Below are 11,707 nucleotides of genomic sequence, written 5' to 3' on the forward strand. Positions count from 1 at the left end.
GCAAATGTGTGAAACACCATCGTAAAGTAACCACTTGTGGTAGGTACTTATACCTACTCTAGTTAAAAATACTGAGAAATAGGTACCCACTTATATTTTATTGATTTGAGATTTGCTGAAAATAATCTCCATTTACATTCTCATGAATTGAGAATATTGTTTGAAGAGGTTTGATAGAGGAAGCAATAACAACGGGGGTCTTGATCATCGCACAATCGAAGAGAGGAGGAGAGCATAAGAGAAAGCCACTCCGAAAACGAACCTTACCTGTTCAGGATAAAGTTTTCCCCCTGTTGGAATCGAATCCGCGACCTAGCTTTTATAAGGCTGCCACCAAGAACATTGAACTCTCTTCAGAACATCCTATAATTATAATCCTTCTACGTAAAAGGCATTTTACTCGTATTTTACTCGTATTTCACCAACTGCCTACCCAGAAATAAAAGTGAAATTTTCTTACGCCAGCCTAGTTATCTTGGACAATAGCGCGTCTGCCTTGTAAGCACTAGGTGGTGGGTTCGATTCTCGCCCGGGGTGGATTTTATCTAAAGAGATAAGGTTCGTTCTCGGAACGGCTCGCTTTCTCCTAGCCTGTCTTCCTTCTCTCTTCGCTTTCGGGACGATAGGACCTTGGCAGTTACAATTCCCTCTATGAAACCTCTTAGAAAAAATCTTTGTTCCCAAATGGAAAACGTAAGCATAATATCTACACTCACTTGAGATAATAAAAATCCAAGGAAATTCCTAGAATTTGCATTCTTAGTCTGATAATAATGCAAACGTGTCATACGTGCTGTTGTCAACGATTCAAGATTGAATTCCAGACAATGCGAAATTCACAGGAATACTCATAAATCAGCTAATCAGTCAGGAGTCAGACTTAACACTGAACAGAGTGGCAATCAGTCAGGTGTAGGCTCCAGGGCCATATCCAGAATTTTGTTGAGGGGGGCAGGGTCCGAGGGTCCAAAGAGTGATATGCTGGGGGGGGGGGTTATAAAGGGGAAAAAAAAGCTTCCCCTAAAAACGGGGCCCGGGGGCCCTAAATACGGCGTCCGGCGTCCCTCTCCTAAATACGGCCCTGCAGGTAGGTTCTACACTCTTATTTATGGTATGGAGTGTATTTATTTTTAAATTGGACAGTTGAACATACACATGCAACAATCTTAAAATTATAATAATAAAAAAAAGCAATATAGGATTGCAATATAAGGCGGAAAAAAAAATACACCACCACAGATAGAACAGTACGTATTCAAAAATACAATACAGTAAAGCTAAGTCAAGGGGTTCTACACTCTACAGGTACGTAGGATGGATATTATAGGCAGATAGACACCTAATAGGTACTGCCTACTTATCTACCTACTTAAAGGTATACCCTACTACCTGACCTACTATGAACATCATACTCAGAAAGAGAGATAAATGCCTAATAGGTTCCTATAGTTCCTACATACCTTCTCTTAAATCTATTCTTAGAGTACTAGGTATCTTGGAATTTTGCTAATCACATATTTACGTTCGTGTAAATAATTGCAAATTCATTTCATAGATGTTTGTGGAGGTGGTATACTTACACTTTGAAATGCCATCAGAGCTTTCTGGAGGAATGTCTTGGATCTGGAAAAAGAAGAAGAAGAAAATTTACTGGTGAGACTTTTTGTAAATGTAAATGCAGTTTCTTTGTGTTATTATGTTTATGTCACAACTTTGGTGCTCACTGCAGCATTGTAGGATTTTCCCAATATCTCAATAATCCTAAAATCCAGTGATTACCTACCATGCTGGCACCGGTCGCTATGCGCATTTATATGTCATAGCTACTCATTTTCCTCACGAGACTGAGTAGGCCCCTCAACAGCCAGTCACGGAATCAATCATTTGCATGATACAAATTTCTTGACCCCGCCGGGAATCGAACCGGGTCTCCCGCGTGCAAGGCGAGCGCAGTGACCCCTACGCCATGAGAGCTGACTACTGGTGAGACTTTTTGGATTTGCCAAAATTCAAAATCAGTCTGATAAATTCAAAGACGCTTTTTGAAACTTTTCAAAAGAAATGGACTGATATCCTCTTGTTCCCTACACCCTACACCTAATGACAGTGGCGTAGCGTGGTCTAAATTCAAGTGTAGGGCGTGTAGGGCTCATGCACAGTTCTACCAAGTCCCATCACAATGCCATTAATAGTTATGGGCATTAGAGTGAACTTTTGAGTGTATGGCCGCCATACACGCCATACATACACGCTACGCCACTGGTTAACATGCTAGTCACAGCCAATCAAACAGTTCCACTTACTGAAACAAATACTTGTCTGGCCCCCATTTCGAGAATCAATAGAGTTTCTAGTTTTAATTCTCCGGTCCTAATGGGACGTGAAGGGAGATTCAAGACTAGAAAGGATGTCTCAGTGACTATTATCAGTAAGCTCTACACTATGGGGAACTTACTATAGTTTTGAAACTAGGTGACTGGGTCACTGAGGCCCAAATATGAAGATCAGTTGATCAATGGGTTTCTAATTTCTCGAGCTTGAACCAGATACATAACTCTTTAGTAAGGAGTCCTTACTGAACTTATACACTATAAAGGAAAGGATAGAAAGTGCAGTTGATTTGGTTAATAACGGTTTAACATCCCCAAGGTTTGTAGGTTTTTAGTAACACAATAATCACTTTGAAAGTGTTCAAGCTTTTTATACAGCGGGATCCCAAACCTATAAATTTACAAAGTACAAAATGAAATGCAAGATCCCAAACCTATAGATTTTCAGTACAAAATAATAGAACAAAGAGCAGAACTGGAAACAAGATACAAAACAACAAATACTTAGACAGGTATGCAGAATGCACTCGCAGAAACCTTAGCAACTTCATCTAACAATACCTGGGTACTGAGTTCGTAACTACATAGTTCTCCATATTTATCATGAGTACGAAAGACTACCTATGCCAAGGACCATCAATTTTACGAGGTAGGTTAAGCGATGGGCGGGATCAGAAGTCTGACCCAAAGAATTTCAAATTCCATAATCCATCTCAAACTGGTACTAACTTTCCTCATTAGATTTAAGATTAAGCACGTATGAAAGTAAGTAGTAAGCAAGCAATTAAAAGAAATAGGATCGAGCCCTAAAAAACCTTATGATAAATCATATTTAATGCAATTATAATTCTAAAAGACCTGCCAGAAAGTTGGCATCAGCTATGATATTGTCTTTGTGGAATACCAGCTGGAACGCCCTGGTATTCCAGAGTTAAAACATGAAAGAAAAGGAACCATTAGAAACTGCTGGACCCGAGATACGAATCTTAACAAGTCTCTCAGACAAGCCACAGGTAGAGTCCAACAGCCAAGATCCTTTATGACTAGGAACTTTGGAGAACAGGTTTGACGGGTTCTAAGGTTATGTTAGGTAAAAGACATCTCGCCAAGAATACTTGAAAACTATTTTGCCGATTACGTATGTGCATAGGTATCACTGTGCTGGATATGGCTATGCGAGCACCAAGGACTTGGGTACAAAGCGAGCATGTGCACTAAAATGAAAATTGGACGGAGATATGAGAGAAATTCTACGTATCATTCCTAATTGGATTCTTCATTATTCCTATTCTAATTTGGAGAGTATTGGAGACCCAACAGGAAATTCCGGTCCTCCTGATTTCAGAAGAAGAAAGGATTAATGTGAAAGAAAAACACCATCGGTAGTACTCCTTGATTTTTTAATAGGTAGGTAGTTAGGTACATTGAGTTTTATGGACTTTTTCTTTAATTTTTGGTGGCGGATAAATCGGGATGTACCACAATACTCTCGGTCTCACCAGGTAGAAGACGGTGTCCATCCCAGGGTCAATTCAATACGTTCCCTCTTCTAGCAATAGCTATAAAAAAACAACTGAGAAATGGTACGTTTTCGGTGAAAATATATGCACAACTAAGTAGATACAATACGTGCAGAGATAAAAATGGAACTTCTACCCAGTCCCTAATGTGCATCTCGTAACTTGTAAGCTAGCTAATCGAATTGGCAGAACCTGACATCATCAGAGCAACAGACCTGAACTCCATTATTTGTCATTATGACCGATGTAATTTGGAACTGCAGTTTAACGACTAGATCGTAAACATAGGACAGCAGTAACATGGTTACTCCATTATTACTACTGGCAGTAGTTATAACTATAGAACATAAGCAGGCAACTTTTCTGGAAACATAGCATGGTGTTGATGTCATAGAAATGAGATCAGCTTCAAGTACTATGTCCACTGATGCAGTTTTCATTTCTGGTTCTATTATGAAAGTGACATAACCGTCAAAGCGTGAGCCATAGGTCGTAGAATCCCATAATGGCAGGTCATGAAGAGTGGAGTAAAGCTGTGTCCAGACCTAGTCGACGGCCGTCGATCGACTGAAATCGTCCACACTGCCTCAACAATATATGTAGATTCACCCCCTCGATCGACAGCCGTCACTATGTGTGGACACAGCTTTCAAGTATATTTTTGTAACTTTCCTCAATCTCCATTTCTGAACCATCCACATTTGCAAATATCAGGCAGGGCGAATAGCTAAATGATATTACGAACAGTGTGGTTCATCAAATCATCACAATATTATGATAATACGGTTCTAACTCTCTTCAGAACATCCTAGCCTTCTACGTAAAAGACATTTTAATCGTATTTCACCAACTGCCCACCCAGAAATAAAAGTGAAATTTTCTTACGCCAGCCTAGTTATCTTGGACGATAGCGCGTCTGCCCTGTAAGCACTAGGTGGTGGGTTCGATTCTCGCCCGGGGTGGATTTTATCCTAAACAGATAAGGTTCTTTCTCGGAGCGGCTGGCTTTCTCCTAGCCTGTCTTCCTCCTCTCTTCGCTTTCGGGACGATAAGACCTTGGCAGTTACAATTCCCTCTATGAAACCTCTTGGAAAAAATCTTTGTTCCCAAATGGCAAATGTAAGCATAATATCTACACTCACTTGAGATAATAAAAATCCAAGGAAATTCCTAGAATTTGCATTCTTTGTCTGATAATAATGCAAACGTGTCATACGTGCTGTTGTCAACGATTCAAGATAGAATTCCAGACAATACGAAATTCACAGGAATACTCATAAATCAGCTAATCAGTCAAGAGTCAGACTTAACACTGAACAGAGTGGCAATCAGTCAGGTATAGTTTCCAGGGCCGTATCCAGGATTTTGCCGAGGGGGGCGGGGGGCCGAGGGTCCAAAGACTGATGTACCGGGGGGGGATTATTTTTAACTATCGGGGGAATAGAAGCATACCCTTGAGGCTTAAAAATTTGCGATCGGGGGAATCGGTATGAAATCGGGGGAATCGACAATCGCCCGATAAGTAGGTATGTACCTAGGTATGATCTACCTACTTGCATGGTTGGTTGGTATCTGAATATTCTGAATCGAAGTATCAAAACATTAGAATGATATTACCTAGTTAGATAGTTGGTAGGGACTTATTTTACGAATACTATGGCTACAGATGCTCCTGTATGCTTGTCAGGTATACGGGAAGTCGGGTAGATCTGTAACTAGATTTGTCTAAGAAAACGAAAATTTCATATTTTCAAGCTAAAACGAACAAATGGCGTTCTCTAAAATCTGGAAGAACCCCCGACAACACAGCCACAGACATACTATAGCAGCTGTTTGTGAGTTACCTGACACCAACGCGTACACCCTGGAGCGATATCAAACTCCTTCAAATTTCAGGTTGTCCAGGTCAAACTCCTTCAAGTCCCTGAAAAAACGGTAGGAGCAAATTCCTCCCTTTTGCGTTCTCGGAACGCCTGGCTTTCTCCTATCCTGTCTTCCTTCTGTCGTCGCTTTCGGGACGATAAGACTTTAGCAGTTACAGTTCCCTCCGTCAAATCTCCTTAAATTTAAAAAAAAAAAATAATAAAAAAAAAAAAATCCTCCGATTTGAATACCAGACACTACATACGCTTCAATGCCTCACGCAAAAGACCAAAAATTAGAATAATACTCGTCCTACAGTTTGTGAGTAGTCACATACGGTATTCACTTCCTAGTTTTCTAATACAGCAACCTTATTATTTTTATCAAATGTCTGTCTAATGAGCAATTGAGCATAGACCTACATATGAATAGTATGAATTCTATTAAAATATTGTATTTTGATAGGTCAGTACCCAATATAGACAGAGTCATGCAGGAAACACCTAAGCTGAAGCAAAAGCAATGCAAGGATAAAGACTAGAGAGAAATTAGCTCGCTTTCAATATTCACAAATCCTATTCAAATCCGGCTGTGTCGGATTGCGTGAGGACCAATCAATATTAGCACCTCATGCAGTTTAGAAGGTAGAAATTAAAATTAGACAGGTATCAAGAACACAACTTGCTACACTTATAACGAATATCACAGATATCACTCACATTTCGAAATAATTTCACTTCGAAATCGAGAGTTTGATGCAATCATTTCCCAACCAATTTCTCTGATTTGATGCTTGCATGACGGATGTTGAAAAAAAGAAAGAATTGAGTTTGTTTTGTTTCAATCTCTCTATAATTTATTTGTCTCACACAACATCTTGCTGATCTAAAGTAGACCAGGAATCCATAATTGGTCAGGTATTTGAATTTTTGAGGCAGTTCTAGGTGCTCAATACCCCACAGAAACCTACATCACAAGAGTTGAGGAAACGTCTATGATGGATTGAATTTGAATTTGAATCAGGTACTCGTAGATCAGGAATTTGAATCAGGTATGGCTGATAAAAGAGATATTATTTTCTCTATTTTGTCATCAACTTATTACCTTTCGGCTATAGCTAAAGCCGCTACAAAAACAATCAGGTAAATCAGGAGGAGACGATTCTCAACGGAAATTTCATTTGAAGATTACCAGTTTTTGACGGCGCGCGGCGTTGCGTTGTGGCGCCTGGTGGCGAATGATGGCGAATATGGATAAAAGAATTGAAACTGAAATACTAATGTGTCTGATGAAACCGACCGACGAGAAATCAAGGAAAGCGAGAGTGACAGCCAAGGCAGGGTACCCGATCTGTAGATATACGCGCAGTCACTTACGTGTTCTGAGCATTACTTAAATCAAGCATGGTTATCATTGCTATCTGGTATCGCAATACCATCAAATATAATAACAACATAATTGAATTTACTTTCACTCTGTCCTCTGCCTCTGCCACGGAACAAGAATGGTTTTTGTCGCTGTATAGAAGTAGCTGTAGGGTCTACAGTGGCAAAGGCAACACATGGCGACGATTTAGATAGTTGTCTGACTGTTGATTTTAATTGCTAATTAGGCAAACAAAGTTAAACTAGGTAATTACTTGTGAATATGTACGACGTACGTCTTGGTGAGGTCCCTAAGAGTCGGGTTAAGCTTATACGAATCTACGAAGGTGAGGTCCAAATCTAAAGCCCCTAAGGGAGCTGTGATAGCCAAAAAGGTCATTGCCCGACTGAGAAGACTCAGAAAAAACATTGATATGGGAGGCTTTTAAGTTTTTTCGAGAAGGCGCTCAATGCAATTAAAATTCACCCTGTCTAGTACCCCCAGCAAGAACATTTCCCTACTAATTGAATTTTGTCGAGACTTCGAGAGAGCTTTCAAACAACTATTTTCCGTCTTCTGCGTATACTTTACAGTTTGCAGTGTTCAATGTATACTTCCTTGGATGCGATCCCGTTCTATTCAGAAATTTGTTTCATTATCTCAGTTTTTGAAAGTGTCTTCAGCACAATGCACTCCGCAGGCTCTTCGCCACCAGTACCGTGGCCCACCGAGCTATTAGTTTCTTTCCTCCAATTAATTCACCAATGCCGCCACTATTAGACCTGCACGTAGAGTTTGTTTCATGCAGGACTGCGTTTGGTCATCAATGTTGTGAAACCTATATGGTTTTCTTTTCTGTGAGTTCCGAATTCGTGCCCGCATCTATAGGTATATTCCGTCTGTTAGGTTCTTCCGTCTAAAATCTGTGATAGGTTCTTACTTGTGATAGGTTACGATGGAACACTGTCTGATAAGGAGTTCTACGTGATGGGGCACGTCAGGTTTGACGTGTTGTGACGTGTTGTATAACTGTGCGAGTACGTGTGTACGTGTGCATCTATTTTTGTCTGATAGACAGCGGTGAAATCAAAGTCGGATTAGAAATTCAGTAAACATTCTAATCCATACGGAGTGTATGAAGCTTGGATTGATAGATTCAGACAATTCCAGACGGTGTGTGAAGATTCAATCAATGGATGAAGACAGATTGCGGCGATCGGCAAAAAAAGTTTGGCTGGATGTCACATTTGGTAATCATGTACAACTTCAATGTGTCTCACAGCTTACAACCGATAGGTAAGATAGGATAAAAACTCCAGATAAGTACAGAAGTAGGTACGAAGTAGATACATTCCGTAAATCTCATGATAATAAAAGGAGATTACAAAACTAAGTTTATAAAGTTTAGTAACATAGTAACACAACATCTAAATGGTAGAGAAATGCACTCGATGTTCTGCAAGTAGTACTGTCAATCTCAATGATATTTGCAGCAAAGACGATCTCATTTGAGCCGAAAACCTGACTCGGTTCACGTAATAACCATACATTAACCTAGTCTCATCCCATGTCATTAGCTTCATGAATCATGAAAGTTGTTTGTAAAACGATCTGGAAACATAGCATGGTGTTGATGTCATAGAAATGAGATCAGCTTCGAGTGCTATGTCCACTGATGCAGTTTCCATTTCTGGTTCTATTATGAAAGTGACATAACCGTCAAAGCGTGAGCCATAGGTCGTAGAATCCCATAATGGCAGGTCATGAAGAGTGGAGTAAAGCTGTGTCCAGACCTAGTCGACGGCCGTCGATCGACTGAAATCGTCCACACTGCCTCAACAATATATGTAGATTCACCCCCTCGATCGACAGCCGTCACTATGTGTGGACACAGCTTTCAAGTATATTTTTGTAACTTTCCTCAATCTCCATTTCTGAACCATCCACATTTGCAAATATCAGGCAGGGCGAATAGCTAAATGATATTACGAACAGTGTGGTTCATCAAATCATCACAATATTATGATAATACGGTTCCTGAGCTTCTCAAAATCGAGGAACGTTCAGCTGCTGACAAATCTGACAATCCACTTGAATCCACCAAGCAAAGAAGCCATACAACCTTAGAAGAACGGTCAAGAAGACAAAAGTTCCAGACATATTCCTGCACAATGTCGTCTGATGACGGCTATATCAACACGGTTTATCACCAATTTCCAAGGAATCTTTCGTAGAGTCAATCTTTAGAGATAAATAAAGGATCAGGAATCTAAAAAATATTTAGATAAATATAGATAAATGATCAGGAATCTAAATAAATCTAATTATATCCTTTAAAATCAAGCAATAAAACCAGCATGAGAGAAGATTAAAGAAATGCACGAGACTAACTCGTATATCTGGTCTAAAACTTCTGGGACTGAGTAGCTTGTATGGCGATGCAATGAAATGTTTTCGCATGGAATGTTGTCAGACTTGAAGCTCTAACAAATAGATCTCATAATCCACAGCTCACACCATTCCTTGGTACAGTAAAGAAACTTGAGTAACATTTACACTGAGTTCAAATGAAATTATAATGGAACAAGTAAAGCTCATCGTAAAACCACTTGTTACAAAATTACCAGACAATCTCAACAATGTAAATGGTTGATGAAATGAAAAGTAAAATAATAATTATAATTAGTGTAAATGAGAATCATAATGATGAAATTGATGTTTTATTAATAGATAATTTTATTGATGATTTACCCGATATGGAGTGAAGAGTATGTATTCCTAGCTAATAGGCTGAATGAGTAATTGATCTCGGCTTAAAATATACTAAATCTTTTCTTTTGCCCTTCTGAGTCTAATTATAATTGCCTATGTCCATTTTTTAATAATTCCTACTTGTGTGGCTATTCCTAATATGGTATAATTATCTGAAATACCTATGTATCTACTCAAGATAGGTAGGTTCATTTTATTTGAACCACCTTTGGGTCAGTGGTGAACAATGCCGAATATAACACGATGTTCTCCCTCATAATACGCTTCAATGCCTCACGCAAAAGACCAAAAATTAGAATAATACTCGTCCTACAGTTTGTGAGTAGTCACATACGGTATTCACTTCCTAGTTTTCTAATACAGCAACCTTATTATTTTTATCAAATGTCTGTCTAATGAGCAATTGAGCATAGACCTACATATGAATAGTATGAATTCTATTAAAATATTGTATTTTGATAGGTCAGTACCCAATATAGACAGAGTCATGCAGGAAACACCTAAGCTGAAGCAAAAGCAATGCAAGGATAAAGACTAGAGAGAAATTAGCTCGCTTTCAATATTCACAAATCCTATTCAAATCCGGCTGTGTCGGATTGCGTGAGGACCAATCAATATTAGCACCTCATGCAGTTTAGAAGGTAGAAATTAAAATTAGACAGGTATCAAGAACACAACTTGCTACACTTATAACGAATATCACAGATATCACTCACATTTCGAAATAATTTCACTTCGAAATCGAGAGTTTGATGCAATCATTTCCCAACCAATTTCTCTGATTTGATGCTTGCATGACGGATGTTGAAAAAAAGAAAGAATTGAGTTTGTTTTGTTTCAATCTCTCTATAATTTATTTGTCTCACACAACATCTTGCTGATCTAAAGTAGACCAGGAATCCATAATTGGTCAGGTATTTGAATTTTTGAGGCAGTTCTAGGTGCTCAATACCCCACAGAAACCTACATCACAAGAGTTGAGGAAACGTCTATGATGGATTGAATTTGAATTTGAATCAGGTACTCGTAGATCAGGAATTTGAATCAGGTATGGCTGATAAAAGAGATATTATTTTCTCTATTTTGTCATCAACTTATTACCTTTCGGCTATAGCTAAAGCCGCTACAAAAACAATCAGGTAAATCAGGAGGAGACGATTCTCAACGGAAATTTCATTTGAAGATTACCAGTTTTTGACGGCGCGCGGCGTTGCGTTGTGGCGCCTGGTGGCGAATGATGGCGAATATGGATAAAAGAATTGAAACTGAAATACTAATGTGTCTGATGAAACCGACCGACGAGAAATCAAGGAAAGCGAGAGTGACAGCCAAGGCAGGGTACCCGATCTGTAGATATACGCGCAGTCACTTACGTGTTCTGAGCATTACTTAAATCAAGCATGGTTATCATTGCTATCTGGTATCGCAATACCATCAAATATAATAACAACATAATTGAATTTACTTTCACTCTGTCCTCTGCCTCTGCCACGGAACAAGAATGGTTTTTGTCGCTGTATAGAAGTAGCTGTAGGGTCTACAGTGGCAAAGGCAACACATGGCGACGATTTAGATAGTTGTCTGACTGTTGATTTTAATTGCTAATTAGGCAAACAAAGTTAAACTAGGTAATTACTTGTGAATATGTACGACGTACGTCTTGGTGAGGTCCCTAAGAGTCGGGTTAAGCTTATACGAATCTACGAAGGTGAGGTCCAAATCTAAAGCCCCTAAGGGAGCTGTGATAGCCAAAAAGGTCATTGCCCGACTGAGAAGACTCAGAAAAAACATCGATACGGGAGGCTTTTAAGTTTTCTCGAGAAGGCGCTCAGATCGGAAGAGCGGCTCAGCAGGAAT

At 39.3% G+C, this 11,707-nt stretch overlaps 1 long non-coding RNA gene across 1 annotated transcript in view; it reads right to left on the bottom strand.

Moving 5' to 3' along the window:
- Window positions 1–617: 617 nt before the first annotated feature.
- Window positions 618–11,707, bottom strand: part of LOC113471824 — a 14,154-nt gene continuing 3,064 nt past the window's right edge. Inside the window, exons 2-3 of the long non-coding RNA XR_003394372.1 lie at window positions 1,581–1,623; window positions 618–981 (exon numbers count right to left, since the gene is read on the bottom strand). This is a non-coding gene — a long non-coding RNA (uncharacterized LOC113471824). The remainder of the gene's footprint in view (window positions 982–1,580; window positions 1,624–11,707) is intronic.

Source organism: Diaphorina citri, unplaced genomic scaffold (genome assembly GCF_000475195.1).
Source record: "Diaphorina citri unplaced genomic scaffold, Diaci psyllid genome assembly version 1.1 scaffold3074, whole genome shotgun sequence".
NCBI classification, from domain to species: Eukaryota; Metazoa; Arthropoda; class Insecta; order Hemiptera; family Psyllidae; genus Diaphorina; species Diaphorina citri.